Source organism: Pseudophryne corroboree, unplaced genomic scaffold (assembly GCF_028390025.1).
Source record: "Pseudophryne corroboree isolate aPseCor3 unplaced genomic scaffold, aPseCor3.hap2 scaffold_1338, whole genome shotgun sequence".
Taxonomy (NCBI): domain Eukaryota; kingdom Metazoa; phylum Chordata; class Amphibia; order Anura; family Myobatrachidae; genus Pseudophryne; species Pseudophryne corroboree.
The window spans coordinates 50,212-56,371 of record NW_026967964.1 but is presented as its reverse complement, the minus strand read 5'-3'; the positions used below and the strand labels follow the sequence as shown (position 1 = coordinate 56,371).

The window sequence follows — 6,160 nt, the reverse complement described above, 5'->3', positions numbered from 1 at the left end:
TTTTTTTGTTAATTAAAGTAATCCAAAACTGGGATTGATATTTTTGCTCTTTTATTTTTACTTAAAGTACAATAACTTTTACCATTTTAATTTGTTTTAATAGTATATTGACAGTATTGTTTTCTTTCAAAAATCCAATTAATTTTCTTTACCCGATTATTAAAATGGTAATTGACAAAAACAAACTACATTGTCACCAGAAGAGCAATACAAAATGTACAAGTGATATATTAAAATCATCTTTCCAGCTTGAATTTCAATGATGCATTGGGGCAACGATTTTGTGAGAAACATCTTCACCCTTAAATAAAGATTTTCTTAATTCCTTACCTGTGTGCTAATTAGATATCACCTTGTTTTCACATTAAACAGACTTCCACATGAGAAAGCAGCAAGTTTGCAGTGGCGTTAATGTTTCCTGGTGTCAACCTGTATTATTTCTGTAGATATTGAAATGAGGATGCATCTTGCTGCCTTTCCAATGAAGCAAGTTTAATTTAGTAATAGGTGAAAAACCATCCCTACAAAGGTGTTAATCAGAGACTTGGCTTTGTGGACACTTTTCACAGAACAAATTTGTTAGCATAAAAATAAAGCCAGAAAATGAAGAGCTGTTTAATCACTCAATTGGATTTTTTTGCCAGCATATTTCTTTTTCTCTGCAACCCACTGCTAAATTGTGCTTCCTAGCTGTTTTTTATAAAATCACTGAATCAAATCTAACTCTGATTACATCAGAGAAGGCCAGGTACCCTACACCATAAGAGGGGGTTTGAAATTTTTACTTGTCTACATAAAGATCACCAAAATCTGATAACAAGGTCAATTACGTCCCTGGGTGGGATTGAACCACCAACTTTTTGGTTAATAGCCTTACACACTAACTGATTGCGCCACAGCGACACTTTGCAAAAGCATATACTGAAAAAGGCTAATAAGCATTCATCTAGAACGTTTCCTAGAAACATTTTAAAAAGTCAATAATGTGGAGAGTTTTTGTAAGATGTTTCTTCCATCAACCAATGAAGAAACACATTGGTACTTTCCCATGATGAGTGAGTGCTTCAGGATCTCTTGCACTTACATGTGCAGCAGAGTACTGTAATGGAAGCATGCTGGGTCCATAACCCAGAGGTAGGCAGATTGAAACTATCCTCTGCTATATGCATTTTTTTTGTTAATTAAAGTAATCCAAAACTGGGATTGACATTTTTGCTCTTTTATTTTTACTTAAAGTACAATAACTTTTACCATTTTAATTTGTTTTAATAGTATATTGACAGTATTGTTTTCTTTCAAAAATTCACTTAATTTTCTTTTCTGTGTGCTAATTAGATAGCACCTTGTTTTCACATTAAATAGACTTCCACATGAGAAAGCAGCAAGGATGCAGTGGCGTTAATGTTTCCTGGTGGTAGTGGGGGACTGTGTTTGTGCTTTCCTCTGGTCAGCTCTGGTAAAAGTCAGATTTCTTTGTCTCAGATCTTCTTCTAGCCTTGTTCTTCTTTCGAGAGTTCCCTTGTGCTGCCTCAGTTGGATCTCCTTCACTTGACAGGGGCGTACCCGAGCAGCGACCCTCCCCAGCACTAGCCCAACTCCTACTTACCTGCCAGGTGAGATACTATGATCATGAAGGTGCTTCTCCCAGGGCAAGGCTCACCCATTGCACTCTGGGTGTGCTGCTCCTGCGATTTCCCCAAATGTGGGAAACTTGACTGCATAATTTGTGTTTCCCCTGGTCGGCTCTCGTATAATTCAGATCTCTTTGTCTCAGGTCTCTCTCCAGCCTAGTTTGCTGTCTGTTTCCACTTCTCTTTTCTTAAACCGCTCCCTTCTATGTCCTTGCGCACCTTAATTAAATCTAACTCTGATTACGTCAGAGAAGGCCAGGTACCCTACACCATAAGAGGGGGTTTGAAATTTTGACTTGTCTACTTAAAGATCACCAAAATCTGATCACAAGGTCAATTACATCACTGGGTGGGAACCTTTTGGTTAATAGCCCATGTAAGTGCAAGAGATCCTGAAGCACTCACTCATCATGGGAAAGTACCAATGTGTTTCTTACAAAAATTCTCCAGATTATTGACTTTTTAAAGTTTTTCTAGGAAACGTTCTAGATGAATGCTTATTAGCCTTTGTCAGTATGTACTTTTGCAAAGTGTCGCTGTGGCGCAATCAGTCAGTGTGTATGGCTATTAACCTAAAGGTTGGTGATTCAATCCCACCCAGGGACGTAATTGACCTTGTTATCAGATTTTGGTGATCTTTAAGTAGACAAGTAAAAATTTCAAACCCCCTCTTATGGTGTAGGGTACCCGGCCTTCTCTGATGTAATCAGAGTTAGATTTGATTAAGTGATTTTATAAAAAACAGCTAGGAAGCACAATTTAGCAGTGGGTTGCAGAGAAAAAAAATTATGCTGGCAGAAAAGTCCAATTGAGTGATTAAACAGCTCTTCATTTTCTGATTTTATGTTTATGCTAACAAATTTGCTCTCTGAAAAGTGTCCACAAAGCCAAGTCTCTGATTAACACCTTTGTAGGAATGATTATCCACCTATTACTGAATTAAACTTGCTTCTTTGGAAAGGAAGCAAGATGCATCCTCATTTCAATGTCTACTGAAATAATACAGGTTGACACCAGGAAACATAAACGTCACTGCATCCTTGCTGCTTCCTCATGGGGAAGTCTGTTTAATGTGAAAACAAGGTGATATCTAATCAGCACACAGGTAAGGAATTAAGAAAATCTTTCTTTATGGGTGAAGATGTTTCTCACAAAATTGTTGCACCAAGGCATCATTGAAATTAAAGCTGGAAAGATGATTTTAATATATCACTTGTATATTTTGTACTGCTCTTCTGGTGACAATGTAGTTTGTTTTTGTCAATTACCATTTTAATAATAGGGTAAAGAAAATTAAGTGGATTTTTGAAAGAAAACAATACTGTCAATATACTATTAAAACAAATTAAAATGGTAAAAGTTATTGTACTTTAAGTAAAAATAAAAGAGCAAAAATATCAATCCCAGTTTTGGATTACTTTAATTAACAAAAAACAATGCATATAGCAGAGGATAGTTTCAATCTGCCTACCTCTGGGTTATGGACCCAGCATGCTTCCATTACAGTACTCTGCTGCACATGTAAGTGCAAGAGATCCTGAAGCACTCACTCATCATGGGAAAGTACCAATGTGTTTCTTCATTGGTTGATGGAAGAAACATCTTACAAAAACTCTCCAGATTATTGACTTTTTAAAGTTTTTCTAGGAAACGTTCTAGATGAATGCTTATTAGCCTTTGTCAGTATGTACTTTCGCAAAGTGTCTCTGAGGCACAAACAGTTAGCGTGTTCAGTTGTTAACCAAAAGGTTGGTGGTTCAATCCCACCTAGGGACGTAATTGACCTTGTTATCAGATTTTGGTGATCTTTAAGTAGACAAGTCAAAATTTCGAAAACCCCTGTTATGGTGTAGGGTACCTGGCCTTCTCTGATGTAATCAGAGTTAGATTTGATTAAGTGATTTTATAAAAAAAACAGCCACGAAGCACAATTTAGCAGTGGGTTGCAGAGAAAAAGAAATATGCTGGCAGAAAAATCCAATTGAGTGATTAAACAGCTCTTCATTTTCTGGCTTTATTTTTATGCTAACAAATTTGTGCTCTGAAAAGTGTCACAAAGCCAAGTATCTTATTAACACCTTTGTAGGGATGGTTTTTCACCTATTATTAAATTAAACTTGCTTCATTGGAAAGGCAGCAAGTGATGTCATCCAAGCAGTGGGTCAAGGTTGGCTTCAAACCTCGTCTGCTTATGAAAAGAGAAAAGGGGTATGCAGGGCATGGCGGCCTTTTGCGGTGCTTGGATGACCCCTAGTTCGCATTAAATAATGCAGTCGAGTTTCCCACATTTGGGGAAATCACAGGGGTCAGCATACCCAGAATGCAATGAATGAACCGCACCCTGGGAGAACAGTCTTCATGACCATGGTATCTCCTATGCAAAATAAGTATGATTTGGGATAGGGCTGGGGAGGGCCGCTGCTCAGGCACATCTCTGTCAAGTAAAGGAGATTCAACTGAGGCAGCACAAGGGAACTCTCATCTGGGGACAACAACTGCAGGGAGAACACATATTTTCAGATGAACATGGGAGGGCAGAAGGCTGCCTAATACTGAAGCACCCCCAAACAACAAACCAAATGCAACAACTAGTGCAAGCATTCCTGGAGGAAGGCCTGCAGCAGATGGATTTGCATATGGCGATGTCATCCAAGCAGTGGGTCAAAGTTGGCTTCAACCCTCGTCTGCATATGAAAAGAGAAAAGGGGCGTGCAGGGCATGGCGGCCTTTTGCGGCACTTGGATGACCCCTAGTTCGCATTAAACACCTCCACCCTCTGTCGGTGTGGGGCTCATGTTGGCTATGCCCCAGCCCCTGAAGGATTCAAGCTGATTTCTTGCAGCAGCTGGGCACTGTAACAGCTCCAGAGCTGCTCTGTAAGGCAAGTAAAAGGGTGTGGGCCCTGCAGCACTACCTGTAGTTCGCATTGTGCAAGACCCCTAGTTCGCATTAAACACCCCCACCCTCCTTCGGTGTGGGGCTCATGTTGGCCATGCCCCAGCCCCTGAAGCATTCACGCTGATTTCTTGCAGCAGCTGGGCACTGTAACAGCTCAAGAGCTGCTCTGTAAGGCAAGTAAAAGGGTGTGGGCCCTGCAGCACTACCTGTAGTTTGCATTGTGCATTGGAAGGCACAAAGTAAGCAGACGGGAGGAGAAGTCAGGATAGTGCACAAGGGTATAGACGGGAGGGGATCAAGAAAAAAGAAGTGGAAACAGACAGCAAACTAGGCTTCCAATGCACAATGCAAACTACAGGTAGTGCTGCAGGGCCCACACCCTTTTACTTGCCTTACAGAGCAGCTCTGGAGCTGTTTAATCACTCAATTGGATTTTTCTGCCAGCATAATTTTTCTCTTACGTCCTAGAGGATGCTGGGGAATCCGTAAGGACCATGGGGGATAGACGGGCTCCGCAGGAGACATGGGCACTTTAAGAAAGACTTTAGATCTGGGTGTGCACTGGCTCCTCCCTCTATGCCCCTCCTCCAGACCTCAGTTTACTACTGTGCCCAGAGGAGACTGGGTGCTTTTCAGGGAGCTCTCCTGAGTTTCCTGACAGAAAGTATATTTGTTAGATTTTTTTATTTTCAGGGAGCCTGCTGGCAACAGACTCCCTGCATCGAGGGGCGGAGGGGAGAGATGCACACCTACTTCTGTGAGTTGATAGGCTCTGCTTCTTAGGCTACTGTACAGCATTAGCTCCAGAGGGATCGGTACGCAGGTCTCACCCTCGCCGTCCGTCCCAGAGCCGCGCCGCCGTCCCCCTCGCAGAGCCGGAAGATAGAAGCCGGGTGAGTATGAGAAGAAAAGAAGACTTCAGAGGCGGCGGAAGACTTCATGATCTTCACTGAGGTAACGCACAGCAGTAAAGCTGTGCTCCATTGCTCCCATACACCTCACACACGGCAGTCAGTGTAAGGGTGAAGGGCGCAGGGGGGACGCCCTGGGCAGCAATATAGACCTCTCTTTGGCAAAATAAATATATATGCAGCTAGGCACTGTATATATATATAAGAGCCCCCGCCATTTTTTTATGGGGGGGGCTATTTGAGCGGGACAGAAGCCCGTCGCTGAGGGGGTGGGGCTTCTCCCTCAGCACTCCCCAGCGCCATTTTCTCCACAGCACCGCTGAGGGGAAGCTCCATGGACTCTCCCCTGCTTATACCACGGTAGAAAGAGGGTCTTAAAGAAGAGGGGGCACATAATTAGGCGCATATATATATGGAAATACAGCGCTACTGGGTAAACATAAAATGATTGTGTTTTTTTCCTGGGTCATATAGCGCTGGGGTGTGTGCTGGCATACTTTCTCTCTCTGTCTCTCCAAAGGGCCTTGTTGGGGAACTGTCCTCAGATAAGAGGATTCCCTGAGTGTATGGTGTGTCGGTACACGTGTGTCGACATGTCTGAGGTAGAAGGCTCTCCTAGAGAGGAGCAGGAGCAAATTAATGTGGTGTCTCCATCGACAACGCCGACACCTGACTGGATGGATATGTGGAATGTTTTAAGTGCTAATGTAAACTTATTAC

At 42.2% G+C, this 6,160-nt stretch overlaps 1 non-coding gene and 1 pseudogene across 1 annotated transcript; one reads left to right on the top strand and one right to left on the bottom strand.

Moving 5' to 3' along the window:
• Nucleotides 1–1,598: 1,598 nt before the first annotated feature.
• Nucleotides 1,599–1,761, top strand: LOC134994883 (U1 spliceosomal RNA). Its single transcript, XR_010197826.1, has one exon. It is a non-coding gene; the product is annotated as a U1 spliceosomal RNA (small nuclear RNA).
• Nucleotides 1,762–3,843: 2,082 nt separating this feature from the next.
• On the bottom strand, nucleotides 3,844–4,022 carry LOC134994889 (U1 spliceosomal RNA; annotated as a pseudogene).
• Between the last annotated feature and the right edge of the window lie 2,138 nt (nucleotides 4,023–6,160).